Source organism: Rhynchophorus ferrugineus, unplaced genomic scaffold (genome assembly GCF_030347505.1).
Source record: "Rhynchophorus ferrugineus isolate W39M unplaced genomic scaffold, kcgeb_rfMv2 rfM1, whole genome shotgun sequence".
In the NCBI taxonomy this organism is placed as follows: Eukaryota; Metazoa; Arthropoda; class Insecta; order Coleoptera; family Curculionidae; genus Rhynchophorus; species Rhynchophorus ferrugineus.
The window spans coordinates 93,691,332-93,702,875 of record NW_027472580.1 but is presented as its reverse complement, the minus strand read 5'-3'; the positions used below and the strand labels follow the sequence as shown (position 1 = coordinate 93,702,875).

Below are 11,544 nucleotides of genomic sequence, written 5' to 3'. Positions count from 1 at the left end.
CGCAGAATAAGAAAGAACAAACCAATTCTGACATTGGCGTTTTCCCTTTCCGTGACAAAATTTGACGAAGATAATCTTCGATTTCTCCATTTTTAAAGCCTCAATAGTAAAACATCTTTTGACTGTCGTTTTAGTATAACTTGATTGAATAAGTCTTATTAGAGATATGCCATCTATCAGGACAAAACAAAATTACTTTTGTCACTGAGGCCAATAAGAATCGTATATAATAAAGATGGAATTGCCATAAATTACTATATAGTAAAATAATAAGTAAATTGAAAGGTCCCCGGCCTACCATAGTAAAACATTTTTTGTAGTACGATTTGTTCTTTGCTTCAAAATAGATCTGAGAACAGGAAACAGTCGCGGGGGCTAGATCTGGAGAATACGGTGGATGAGGAAGCAATTCGAGCCCAATTCATGGATTTTTGCCATCGTTTTCACTGACGGATTGACGTGACACGGTGCGTTGTCTTGTTGACGCAGCATTTTCTTTTTCTTCGAAAAGCAAGATTTTATCAACACGCGAAATGCCTTTTTATCCAAGTTTTTCACAATAACAAAAGTTGCTTCACTCAAAATGCTATAATTCACAAACTAATGACCCGACAGCTGTCAAATATATACACGCATCTTTTGAGGGTTAGGGCTAATTAAAAAATATATGGATTTAATTCTAGTAGCGCTATCTATGTGTCACGCCGGGGACTTTTCAATTGACCTGTTATATTTTGTGTTCAAAGGTAATTATTTTTATGCGAATTATTTTGATAAATGTTGTTTTATACTTATAGATAAAATAATGAGTGTTTTCCTATGAACGTGTTAAACCTTAGTCATTTAAAAACAGTGATAACTTTTTAAGTAGGTTAGATTCTACTAACGCGTGGAATATTTTTTGTTGCCAATGTGGGGTTGGGTGCAGTTGTGGAAATTTTTATGGGTACGATTGTGACACAAGTAATTGCTTTTATGTGCCTAGAAGACGTGTGAGGAAGATTATAAGAGGATAGAACGAAATACTGATAATATGGTGGGATACATGGTCCATAACAAAATATTTACCATGAACCAAGAGAATGAACTTTCTCGAAGATACGTCTGATAAATAGGCTATTACACAAGAACATGAGGAATTAAGCCGACTAACCGAAACTGGAAGAATGAAAAGGGAAGGGGCCAGCTTGGTGGCGCGGTGGTAAAGGCGATGGGACGGTCCTCCTACTGTTGCGTAAGCCGCGGGTTCGAATCCTGCTCGGGCATGGTCGTAAATTTATGTTTGTGATTGTTTAAAATTTGTGAATGTTCTAGGCAAGAGTGTAAAATCCGACAAAGAAAATTATCCCAGTCACGCCAGTAACTAGGCTGGGTAAGACTGGTTGTCTTCTGGGATGATTTCTAAAGTTGGTCACTCGCCGGTTCGGAGCCCACGTTAAACTTTAGGACCAGTCCTGATAAACCCATAGTTGGTAAAAGGAGACTTTAATATATATATATATATATATATATATATATATATATATATATATATATATATATATATATATATATATATATATATATATATATATATTAAAAAAAGGGAAGGGCAAAGCGAATGATAAGAAAATAAAGGTAAGGCAAAGGAAAATGAAAGAAAAGGATGACTCCGCAATTAACGTTAATATTAATTTAATAAATAAGATTATTTTGTCTCTTTTGTGTGAAGAGTAGACTTGGAAAAAATTGTGTGAAATGCCTGGGAAAAACTTTTCTTTTGTCGCTTTGACGAATGTCGTCATTTCGCGACTATAAAACAGTACGGTGTTGATATGGAGGGGATAGGGGCAGACCTAAAGTGTATATACACAATAATAAATTAGTAAATAGAATAAAATTAATAATTCAAACAGAGCGGACTAAAACTATAAATAATATATAAACAATTTGAAAATGGACACAAATACAGGTCAACAAGCAAAACCACAACAAAGTAAAGACTCTATCCAGACAGTACACACTAACACCCACACCAAAGTGGTAATGGTTATTTGGTCAGCAACAGATATCTCAGCATTGGCTAGGCTCTATAAAGCTAATTGATTTCCCGTTGAAATCCGAGGAGTCTGTCTGTTTTTCTCCTGTTAAGGAATTCCTAAAGTTTTACAGTCTATACAGAGCTTTAAGCTGAGTGAGTCGTAGACAGTTGCTCAGAAAGTGGGAGACTGAAGCAAGGGCAAAGTGTTATCAAGCAAGTCATCCAGTGACCGCGCGAGAAACGACAGTGACCCAATCTCAGTTGATTCAAAGCTACGTCAGGCTGATGGAATGTGGAGAGGGGAGAAAATTTCAGTTTTTATTTCAAATAGCTTGTTATGAGTGACCTTTTGGGTCACGTCAAACACGAAATGAATGGGATAAGATCAGTGTGGATACAAATATTTCTGATGGGGAGGGGAGAGTAGTTTTCTGGTATGCCAACATGATAAGGGATCAACATTAAAGTTATCTTGTAGTCATTCAGATAGAGAGTACTGATGATTAACACTGAATCGGTGACGAGGGAATGGTTAAATTTCTGCTCCAGGAAACATTCGAGGGCATTTCGGGAATCGATAAGGATTAGCCATTTAAAAAAAATCTATTATAATGTAGGATAAAGACTTGAGTATCGCAAAAAGTTCAGCGGTCAAAATTGAAGTCCGTTCAGGGAGCTTGAAAGAGACTGCCCGGTTTTCCACCATAAGTGTGGAGAAGTTCCCAGCATTTGAACTGAATAAGATAAGGACAATGTCCTCTCGTATGAAATTGACATAACGATGTGTTTATGAAGGAGGTTATGAAGGTGTAAGTGGGAAAATTGGGGTAACGGATAGGGAGAGGATGCAGCAAGCCAACTCCAACCCTGGCGAGAAGACCAGCAATTATATGAGAGATTCGGGTGGTGTAGTTAGGGATAATATGTCCCGGGACTCTAAGTGGAGTTCAGTGAAAGAAAGAGGTGGCGTGGATGTAAGAGTGCACAAGCTAATTACGGGGGAGGATCGGAAGGTACCCAGCGATATTCTAAGTGCTGTATTCTGAATGGCATTGAAGTCCAGTTTGGGAAGGAGTATAGTCCTGGTAAAATGTGTACTCTGATCACATATAAAGAGCACAGATGGTCATCATTAAATATGTCTCAACTGTGTTGTTATTTCTTGAGATCAATTTTAAAAAAGCAGTTATCTTGATCAGTTAAAAATACCATTCCAATTGATATTTGTGGACAACATTCTCGTATGACTAATTACTTTTTAATATCGGGCTGTATTTCAGTATAGTATTTCCATAAAGTAACGCGGAAATGTAAAGATAAATTCGTTAGTACAAAGAGAATTGCCATTTTAACTCACTGCTACAAAATTACAGAAAACGAGGCAATTTAAAATTATCAGAACGGTGGTATTTAACGATAAATTATACCTTATAGAATAGAGTCGAAGGCCAGCTTTGCATCTTACAAAATAATACTAGATCCGTAAATATTACAGGTCAATAGAAAAGTCCCCGGCTTGACACATAGATGTCGCTACTAGAATTAAATCTGTAGGAATGTTCGTCGGGTCGATCGAAATGTGTGGTTATCCACACGATTGCTTGTCTGAACACTCACTACTATTTTTGGAAGAAATTTGCACGAGAACTAAAAACACAGCTTGAAAAAATACTTGTTTATTTCGTTATTAAATTGATACATGTGGTCGACGGGTGAATTGACAGGATATTAGGTTAAGGTGAAGATAGTTAAGGTAACGGTAGCGCTGTAGAAGTGGTACTGTTACAAGGGGATGGAGAATAGAAAAGAGAGCGAGACGTCGTCATGACGGTCTTTTATAGCCTGGAACTACATGGTACCAATCCACCGGCGGTGCCAACCTTTTAACTTGTTGGTGAATGCGTGGTGGTAAGAAGTATGAGTTAGGGTCATTGGATCAGCTGATAGGGTGTGGTTTAGTGGGTAGCCCAGAGGCAGTCTCCACATAACCAGTCCAACTCGCTTATTCTTGCGGGTCTTCCCGACCAGGATTAACAGGATTCCCCTACCCGGTTCCAGGCCAAAAAAAAAGAAGCGTGGTGGCACGCATAGGCACCTATAAAGAAGATTTAAATTGACCAATAAAATTACTTCAATAGCCGATATAATCCCATCTGGATGGTGGGCAAAACAAAACTTTTATAATATATATATATATATATATATATATATATATATATATATATATATATATATATATATATATATATATATATATTTATAATAACGTATTAATAAATAATGATACGTGATGTGATAAAATACTATTAATTAAATTATATTGATATAATTATAAAGTGTAATATTTAAAAAAAAAATACAAAATATTATATGTGCTATTAATATCTATTGTTAGATGACCAGTAATATTCTGTTGGGATAACAGGGCACACTAAAAACAATTTTTTAAACTATTTCTACGTATTTTTTCTATTTATTTATAATTTATGTATGATGTATTCCTTTATGGTATTTATTTTTTAGTCTTTAGGCATTCTTTAATATTTTCGTGTTATGCAAATCTTTTTTCTTCAAAATAAGCGATTATATCGATTTTGTTCAACATAAACGCGACTATATCGATACATTTCGATAATAACCCATCAAACTCCCTTTTATATTATTTAGGTGGTTTATAATTCAGTTTTTTAATAGTTTAGATGTAATATTAATATCATGAATAGGGAATTCGTGCATATTTTGTTGTCAGGCCTTTTTGGAGCTGCTGTAATTACATTGGGAGAATTACTCGATTCATACGAACCAAAAGTAATTTCTTTGTTAGATGTGTGGTCTTTTTATTATTGTAACGGGCAAAATGTTTTTCAGTTCGATGATATGTGTGGATGCATATCTGGACCTGAGAGTGAGATTTATACGATAATATTTTTTTTAATATGTACCATTATACTTTGCTTGGTGTTTTTTACCAGTGGACTTGTGTTTTCACATAATCCAGCAAGGCCTATATTGATCATTCCAACGTTTTTAGTAAGTGGATGTTCTCACGACTGCAACTTCTGTTCATTAATATTTCTCGTATTTTAGTATATATTTACTCGCGTTGTATTTGGAGAACCCAGAATAAACCGTTGGTGTACAATATTAAATACATTATTGTTCACTGTGACTACAGCGAACAGTGTGATTTTTCTCCTCAAATATTTTATCCAAGCTTATAATCCATGGAACAATTAGAAACTACAGATGTATCCAACATATATGTGCGATATATTTATAAAAGGCAAATGTATTTGTTCAGATAATGGACAAGGAAACAAAAAAGGAGATCAAATTGGGTTTTATCTATCTAGATATCTAATCCCTTACCCTGTACTGCTCAACAATATTGAATGTTTTAATTATTGATATTTGTGCTGGTAAAATAAGTATCTGAGGAAACTATATCCTTATACAGGATAAATCAATGTTACTGTTTGGTCTTAGGTAATCATATTTCCAATACCTTCTGTCTGTAAGAAAAGTGGATAACCTGAAGATTATCGACAGTAATATCAGGTCAGTTCATAAATAAAAACAGTTGGATGTTTTTAATAGCTTTTTAAACGAGTTTCATCATATGTTTTAGATGTCATACGAGATTTTTTCAACTTCATGACTTTATATAGAGTTAATAACGGATGTCTATTTTCAACCAGGGTTTCTTTGGTCTAGGCTTATTGTTAACTTGAAGCCTGAAGAGTGACTAACTTACAGACTATTTTTTGAAGTCAATCTGATTATATCCATGAATGGGTGGTCGTTTGGATTTTAGAATCACATATTCTATTTAAAATCACCCATGTTCCCAGTTGACTTAATATCAATATACCATTAATTACTATTTGTTTATATATGTATTTAAAATATATTCAATAAAGAATTATGTTATTAATATGTTAATAATATTAGTATTAAAAAATAACTGGATACGTCGTACATCATCAAATGACATCTTATAGGTTTTGTGTTAGGTAAAAGTATGTGCACAATACATAGTGTATATTAGTTTGATGTATCTATTTTTTAAAACAATTTTGAAGCTTTATTCATAGTAATTGTTTATTTTTGTTTGCTAGACAACACTTCAGGCAAATTCCTTCACTTTTGGGGGTGATCCAAAATATGGACATGACCTGAAAAACGTTATGACTATGAAATTGTAGATCTGGATATGGATGTGAATGTATGAATAATATACTGATTTGAGATTTTCTGCTAGTTTGGGTTATTGATATTAAATACAGTCTTGGCATAAGTTTGTATATTTTCATTGAGATATTTTTTAAAAATCGAGTTATTTGTGGAGTTTTCTGGACATATTTTGAGGAAACTCAAAACAATAATGATGACACGGGTTATTTATATTGGTAATAGTTTAGCTATTGTCTTATTTTGTGAAGGTACTTTTTTAATGAGCATCGTTTGTGGTTACGAAGCTGATCCATTTGCCGTCAGATACAAGAAAGTACTGCGGTAGACTGCTACTTGTAAAAGAACGGAGCGAGGCTCGATGTATGGATCAGTGATTGCTGATCTTAAGATCTTCAGACCAGATGACCTCTTTAGGGTGTTATTAAAGGGATGGGGAGAAGACCTAGAGAAAAAACAAAAGGTAAATACGAGTAGGTAACTACTTTATCACTACAAAAAATTTAAAGCATTTTATAAAATTTTAATTTAAAATTCACCCAACAATATGATAGTATAAAGTTGATATGCAGACATGCAGGCGTTCAAACATTAATACAAAAACTATCCTTTTGCTCATTATGTACACTGTTATGTGTACCAGTTAAATTAGTAGATTATGTCTAAATCTACTTCCACAAATAAGTAAATAGGTGTATGAGTTCCCAGAACCAAAACATCTATTATTTATATGGATACGTCTGATACTTATCAGACGAATACAAAAGAATGCTTACTTGGCCATTACGCAAGAACATGAAGAATTAAACCGAGTAACTGAGCAAAGGGAACGGTACGAAAATAAGGAAAGAAAGAAAAGGACGACTCTTCAATTAACAGATGAAGAAGATTCTTTTGTCTCTTTTGTGTGAAAAGTAGACTTCCCTATGTCGTCATTTCGCGACTATAAAACAGGACGGTGTTGGTATGAAAGGAACGGGGACAGATATAAAGTGTATATACAAAATAATAAATTAATAAATAGAATAATATTAATAACACAAACAGAAGGGGCTAAAATTTAAATATTGTCTAAACAATTTGAAAATAAATACAAACAAAAGTCAAAAAGTACAACAACAACAACGTGATAATGGTTATTTATTCAGGAATTCTCGTAGAAATCCGAGGAGTCTGTCTGTATTTCTCCTGTTAAGGAATTCCTAAAATTTTGAAATCCGTACATAGCTCTAATCTGGGTGAGACGTGGGTTGTTGCCCGGAAGATGGTAGACTGAAGCAAGGGCAGGTTTCATCAAGCAAATCATACAGTGACCGTGCGAGAAACGACAGTGACCCAATCTCAGTCTCAGTCTCAGTCTCAGGATGGGACAAATATTCAGTTTTTATTTCAAAGAGCTTGTTATGGGTGACCTGCTGGGCCACGTAAAACACGAAATGAATAGGATAAGATCAGCGTGGATATAAACATTTGTGATGGGGAGGGGAGAGGAGTTTTCTGGTATGCCAACGTGAGAAGGGATCCACATTAAAGTTATCTTGTAGCCATTCAGATAGAGGGTACGGATGATTAACAGTGAATCGGTGACCAGCGGATGGTTGAATTTCTGCTGCAGAAAACATTTGACGGCATTTCGGGAATCAGTAAGGGTTAGATATTTAAAAAAAATGCAATGTAGGATAAAGACTTGAGTATCGCAAAGGGTTCAGCGGTCAAAATTGAACCCCGTTCAAGGAGCTTGAAACGAACTGCCCGGTTGTCCAGCATAAGTGTGGAGATGTTCGCAGAATTTCAACTGAGTTAGATAATAGCCCTCCCTTATAAAAGTGACATAACGATGTATTTATAAAGGAGTAATTAAGGCCTAAATGGGAAAATTGGGGTAGCGGATATGGAGAGGATCCAGCTCTCCAGGGAGCCATAGTCTAGTTTGGAAAGGATTATAGTACTGGGAAAATATGTACTCTGATCTCATGCAGAGCGAACAGACCGTCATCATTGCATATGGTCGCACAAATGCCTCAACTGTGTTGTTAATTTTTTATTTCCCTGCAATCAAATTAAAAAAATGTTGTCTTAGTCAGTCAAAAATACCATTATAAATGATTTTTGTGGACCACTTTCTATTCTATACATTCTATCCGACTAATTATTTTTAGTATCAGACTGTATTTTAGTCACAAAATTAAATTCCATAAAATGAATCGGAAATGTACAAATACATTCGTTAGTATAAATACAATATGTTAATTATAATAAATTGAGTTTTTGAAGTAAAAAATACATACGCGCAAATTTAAATGTATATTATTTGCCAATTCTTTGAGTCAAAAATAGACTGTTAAATATATGATCTATGTTTATACAAGAGTCAATGTAGAATAGAGGAACAACTAGTAGAGTGCGCTAGGGGAGTCGGTGGCCGATGAATTTTGATATTTTTTTGCAATATATCCGATAGACCTTTACAATTAAGTTTATAAATAAAATTAAGCAACAATTTATAGGGTTTATCAAAAATAATTAAACGGTTTTTTATAATATTTAAGAAATATATTGAATTTTTCTGAAAATATATCGAAAAATATCGATATATTAATATATCGGCCAAAAATATCGATATGTTTTTCCTTTAACGAGATATCTTTTTTCAGCATCCCGAGAGGGCGCTACAGTTTGTATCACAATATATTGATCGATTGCATTCTAATCTACTGCATCTAAATCAGCATGCCCTGCACTAGAGGTGTTGGCCACCGAAAAAAATATCGATATTTCGACATATCGATATTCCAATAAATATCGATATAATTTTTTTGAAACAAGTATAAATAATATCGATATTTTACATAAAATATATCGATATTGTTAAGAAAAAATAATAATGGTGAAATATTAGCCTAACAAAATATATGTGTTCTCTAAATGTTTTAAAAAGAAGTGGTATTTTTGATGAATTTTTGAATTTAACCATCGGAATTTATCAAAATTTAAAATTAAGTACCAATATTAAAACTATTAAAAATTATATTTTATTTATTTTGATAAATAATAAATAATATAAAATATTATAAAATAATGATGAAATATCGAAAAATATAGGTTAAAAAAATATTGATATATTGGCCAAAAATATCAATAATTTTTTCAGAAAATATCGATATATGGATGTTCATATTAAAAGGTTCCATTATCAAATCTTTGGCATAAAACATCACATGTTTTCTTTCATAACCACGCTTTTCTTTAAAGTTTAAATGCTTAACTACATTGTCAATATCATTGTCTTTTAATTTGTATGCTATGCCATACGCTTTTGTCCCCGATGATGCTGGAATAAGAGTTACTACTCGTCCTGGGTTGTCTGGAGTTCTTCTATGATCAGTACTACACTGATAAAATCTCCTTTCATAGCCCTTAATATAACCAATCACTTGTTTTAATACCCGAATACCGACATGATTAACTACTATACTAAGTGATTCTTTAAAACATTTGATATTAACTTATTATAAAAAGATTCAGCTATACAATTATAATCAAACACTTCAGTTTTACAAACAGGGCGAATACTTTATGATCATAAATATCGGTTTCTGACTTACACAACATAATTTAAATAAAAACAGTAAATATCAAGTTTGTCCCTTCAATTTTGGTTAATTAATATATTAGTTTATATATTATGGGCTATATTTAGATAACTTCTAGATATATTTTATAATAATGTATTATTATGTTCTCAAATATTATTAAATTATATTGCTATAATTATAAACTATAATATTTTACAGAAAATACAAAATATTATGTGCTGTATTAATATCTATTGACCAGTAATATTCTATTGGGTTAACAAGGTACACTAAAAAAACATTTTTTAAACTATATGTATGTATTATGTCTATTTATTTATTATTGATGTATGATGTACTACTTTATGATATTTCTTTTTTTTTAGTTTTTAGGCATTCTTTAATATTTCCGTGTTATGGAACTACTTTTTCTTCAAAATAAGTAATTAAATCGATTTTGTTCAACATAAAGGCGTTTAACCATATCGATATATTTCGATAATAATCCAACAAACTCATTTTTATATTATTTGGGTGGTTTATAATTCAGTTTTTCAATAGTTCGGATTCAAAATGAATATCATTAGTAGGGAATGGATGCATCCTTTTTTGTCAGGCTTTTTTGGAGGTGTTGTTGTTACAATGGGCGAATTATATGATTCAATACAAGTAATTTCGTTGTTAGATGTGGTCTTTTTGTGATTATAACTAACAAAATATTTTTTAGTTAGATAATATGAGTGGAAGTGTATTTCTAAATTACGTTACGATTTATTTCATAACATTTTTTTTATTTTCGAACATTATCTTCTGCCTGATGTTTTTTATCAGTGGACTTCTGCATTCACGCAGTACAGTGATGCCTTTATTTTTCACTGCAAATATATTTACAATATTTATAGTAAGTGAAGGTTCTCATGCATCCAACTTTTGTTCATTGATATTTCTCGTATTTTAGTTTATTTTTACTCGCATTGCATTTGGAGAAATCAGAATAAACCGTTGGTGTTCATTATTATATAGAATAATGTTCCCTTTGGCTGCAGCGAATTGTATGTTTCAGCTTTCCAAATCTATTCTCAAACTCTATAATACATGGTATAATTAGAAACTAAAGATGTATCCAACATATATGTGCGATATATTTATAAAAGGCAAATGAATTTGTTCAGATAATGGACAAGGAAACAAAAAAAGAGATCAAATTGGGTTTTATCTAACTAGATATCTAATCCCTTACCCTGTACTGCTCAACAATATTGAATGTTTTAATTATTGATATTTGTGCTGGTAAAATAAATATCTGAGGAAACTATATCCTTATACAGGATAAATCAATGTTACTGCTTGGCCTTAGATAATCATATTTCCAATACATTCTGTCTGTAAGAAAAGTGGATAACCTGAAGATTGTCTACAGTAATATCAGGTCAGTTCATAAATAAAAACAGTTGGATGTTTTTGATAGCTCTCTAAACGAGATTCATCATATGTTTCAGATATCATACAGGATTTTTTCAACTTCATGGAGTAAATCATGTCTTTCTCCATTTGATGCTGTGTGATTGTGATGTCTACTTTCAACCAGGGTTTGTTTCGTCCAGGCTTATTGTTAACTTGAAGCCTGAAGAGTGACTAACTTACAAACTATTGTTTGAAGTCAATCTGATTATATCCATGAATGGGTGGTTGTTTGGATTTTAGAATAACATATTCTATTTAAAATCGCCCATGTTCTCAGTTGACTTAATATTAATA

At 32.6% G+C, this 11,544-nt stretch overlaps 2 long non-coding RNA genes across 2 annotated transcripts; both read left to right on the top strand.

Annotated features, from left to right (window-relative positions):
• Window positions 1-4,344: 4,344 nt before the first annotated feature.
• Window positions 4,345-5,912, top strand: LOC143194333 (uncharacterized). The gene is made up of 4 exons (XR_013005297.1): window positions 4,345-4,828; window positions 4,889-5,050; window positions 5,108-5,578; window positions 5,649-5,912. It is a non-coding gene; the product is annotated as an uncharacterized LOC143194333 (long non-coding RNA).
• A 4,411-nt stretch (window positions 5,913-10,323) lies between these two features.
• On the top strand, window positions 10,324-11,544 carry LOC143194326 (uncharacterized). The gene is made up of 3 exons (XR_013005295.1): window positions 10,324-10,687; window positions 10,745-11,215; window positions 11,286-11,544. It is a non-coding gene; the product is annotated as an uncharacterized LOC143194326 (long non-coding RNA).